Source organism: Arachis hypogaea, chromosome 3 (assembly GCF_003086295.3).
Source record: "Arachis hypogaea cultivar Tifrunner chromosome 3, arahy.Tifrunner.gnm2.J5K5, whole genome shotgun sequence".
Lineage (NCBI taxonomy): Eukaryota > Viridiplantae > Streptophyta > Magnoliopsida > Fabales > Fabaceae > Arachis > Arachis hypogaea.
Genome location: NC_092038.1, coordinates 84,737,946 through 84,741,335, shown reverse-complemented (window position 1 = coordinate 84,741,335; position 3,390 = coordinate 84,737,946). Strand labels below are relative to the sequence as shown.

General features: G+C 33.4%; 1 non-coding gene across 1 annotated transcript; it reads right to left on the bottom strand.

Moving 5' to 3' along the window:
• Positions 1-2,719: 2,719 nt before the first annotated feature.
• TRNAD-GUC (transfer RNA aspartic acid (anticodon GUC)) lies at positions 2,720-2,793 on the bottom strand. Its single transcript has one exon. It is a non-coding gene; the product is annotated as a tRNA-Asp (tRNA).
• Between the last annotated feature and the right edge of the window lie 597 nt (positions 2,794-3,390).

Sequence of the window (3,390 nt, the reverse complement as noted above, 5' to 3'; positions counted from 1 at the left end):
AGAGGATGGGAAGTAGCCATTGACAACAGTGACGCCCAACATACAGATTGCCATAGAAAGAAGTATGAAGGATTGGATGAAGGAAAGCAGAGATTCAAAAGGAACAACGCATCTCCATACGCTTATCTGAAATTCCCACCAAAGAATTACATAAGTATCTCTATCTTTATTTTACGTTTTATTTATATTTTAATTATTAAAACTCCATTACCATTTGAATTCGCCTGACTGAGATTTACAAGATGACCATAACTTGCTTCAAGCTGACAATCTCCGTGGGATCGACCCTTACTCACGTAAGGTTTATTACTTGGACGACCCAATGCATTTGCTGGTTAGTTGTGTGAAGTTGTGAAAAAGATGTGGTATTGCAGTATTTGTCCTATATGTGCAAATAAGAATCGGGCAGATCTTTACTCAGAGTAGAACAGAAACCTAAAAGAAAAGAATTGAAGAAGCCCATTCAGAAACAAGAAAATTACATTGTGATTTAATTTTATTTAGATTCGATCTCGATGAAAACAATACATCAATGAGGAGTTAGTTCAAAAAGTTAAATACATTCTATATGTATGGATAAAAGAAGGGCTCAAAAGTCCTCTTTATTGAAAAAAAGAATTGTAAGAAAAAGACCTTTCCTTTCCCTTCGTTAGAAATTCTAAAAAGTCCATTCTGGAAAAGAGTCATAAAGTAATAAAAAAGGGGTTGAAATCTACACATTGATTTATTTTTGCGATCTTTTGTGAACCGTATGCATCAATTCCCCTTTTTCATCAGTGTTATTTGTTTTTCTAGTATCCCCATAAGGATTAGAATCTTTTGATTTTTTAGTATGAGTAAAAATAACTACACGTTTGGCTTTTCGGGAACGAATTCCATACTTCTGTTCGTCTTTGTTTCCCTCTTCGAGGTCTTGGATTTCATCGATTAGTTTGTAAGGCCATCGAGGAACTTGTTTTTCGATTTCATTTATTACAATACATTTTTTTTAATTGTTTTATCCTTCAGATCTGTTCGAATTGCGTCAAATAAGAATTGAATTTTTTTAGGCGTTATGTGTGCATGTTCCGGAAAGAACACAAGTCCTTCAAAATTCAAGGCTGATACTGATTTTTCAGAAAATTTATGGATTAAGTTAAAAAAAAAAAACTAATTTCAGTTAAAAATAACTATTGTTGCTGGGAGTTTAATATCCATATAGATATAGAATAAAACTGAAATTATTGATCATTACATAGAATTCAATTAAGATATTGTATGAAAGTCTCATTTCCTCTTTTTTTTTCAGACTGGAAGGATTTTGAACTAGATAAGTTCAAATAAAATAAGGATTTTGGAAGTTGTATTTGATTTTTTTTTAAAAATCAGTTATAAATTAATTAATAGAAAAATCAACGATTTACCAGAATTTTGATACTCAAAACCGACTTCTGGATCAATTCATAAGAGGAGAGGGGACCAAGATACTTTGATTTCTTACGTTTTTGCAAACGTGCGAGTTTGTTGAATTACACTATTCAAAATTAATATTTATATGATAAATCACTATTAATACTATTTATTCAATATAAATACTAGTTATTCAACAAGTTCGATTGATTGATACGAGTTGATTTTCTGTTACGATAAATTGAAGAAACAATAGCCGGTCCGATAGCAGCTTCAGCGGCTTCTTCCTCTTTTCATAGCTATACCTACCATAATGAATGGAATAGCTTTCATTGGTATAATAACATTATTTTTGGGAGCTACTTTAGCTATTGCTCATTCCATACTAGAAAGAATCGCATGAAATCTTTTGATAACACGGATTCCTATGTTTCAATGATATCCCACGATCAAGACAATTGGCTGAATCCCGTGAAACCATTTCATAGAAGTTCATTGATATCCTCTTTTTTTAAAGCAAATCGACTTCGATTCTTGAATAATCAATATCACTTCTGTTTCTATTGTAACAAAAGATTCCCTTTTTTTGTGGAAAGGGCCTGTATCAATAATTATTATTTTACGTATGGACAATTCCTCAATATCTTGTTCATTCGGAACAAAATATTTTCTTTGTGCGGCGGTAAAAAAAACATGCTTTCTTGGAGAGAGATACTATTCCACCAATCGAGTCACAGGTATCTAACATATTGATATCTAACCATTTTCTGCAAAGTGGTGACGAAGGGTATAACTTGTACAAATCTTTCCATTTTCCAATTCGATTCGATCCATTCGTTCGTAGAGCTATTTACTCGATCGCAGACATTTCGGGAACACCTCTAACAGAGGGACAAATAGTCAATTTTGAAAGAACTTATTGTAAACCTCTTTCAGATATGAATCTACCTGATTCAGAAGGGAAGAACTTGCATCAGTATCTCAATTTGAATTCAAACGTGGGTTTGATTCACACTCCATGTTCTGAGAAATATTTACCATCCGAAAAGAGGAAAAAATGGAGTCCTTGTCTAAAAAAATGCCTTGAGAAAGGGCAGATGTATAGAACCTTTCAACGAGATAGTACTCTTTTAACTCTCTCCAAATGGAATCTATTCCAAACATATATACCATGGTTCCTTACTTCGACAGGGTACGAAATATTTACTCATGGGTGGGGCAAGCTCTTCTATTCTGGTTCATGGTTTCTCTTGGCTCTATGGTTCATCCGGGGGAGAGATCGAGCTTCAAGAAATAGTGAATGGTCTCTTTTTTTGGATTTTTATTCATTCGGGACTGACGGGGCTCGAACCCGCAGCTTCCGCCTTGACAGGGCGGTGCTCTGACCAATTGAACTACAATCCCAGGAAAGGGGCGTACAGCATAGAAATTCCCGATATTTTAAACTCATTTTAATATGTAAATGTATGTTAAAAAGTCCCGATATCTTTTTTTGAGGGGGCAAAAATATCAAGGTCTGAGATGACCCAGAAAGCACTATAAATTTAAGAAAGCCTACTTAGGTATTGAGCATTTACAAATAAGAAATGAGTTTTTCACAATAGATAGTTGTGTAACTCCGTAAAACAGAATCGAGTCCATTTTCTTACATATAAACTTTTCTATAGGTATACTCGGTTCGTTTGATTGATGCTCGAGCCGGATATTACAATTGTGCGTACAAGTTGTTGGCGCCATTGAGATCACAATTTTGTGCACCATGTTTTTGGCGCCGCTGCCGGGGATTGTTCAAGTTTGGACAACTAACGGTTCATCTTGTTGCTCATATTAGGTAATTTTCTTCTTGTTTTAACCATTATTTTATATTCAAAAACTTTTCAAAAATCTTTCAAAATTTTTTCTTTGATTTCATTTTTCCAAAAAAAATTTATTTTCAAAAAAAAAATACAAAAAAATTATAAAATCATAAAACCAAAAAAAATATTTTGTGTTTCTTGTTTG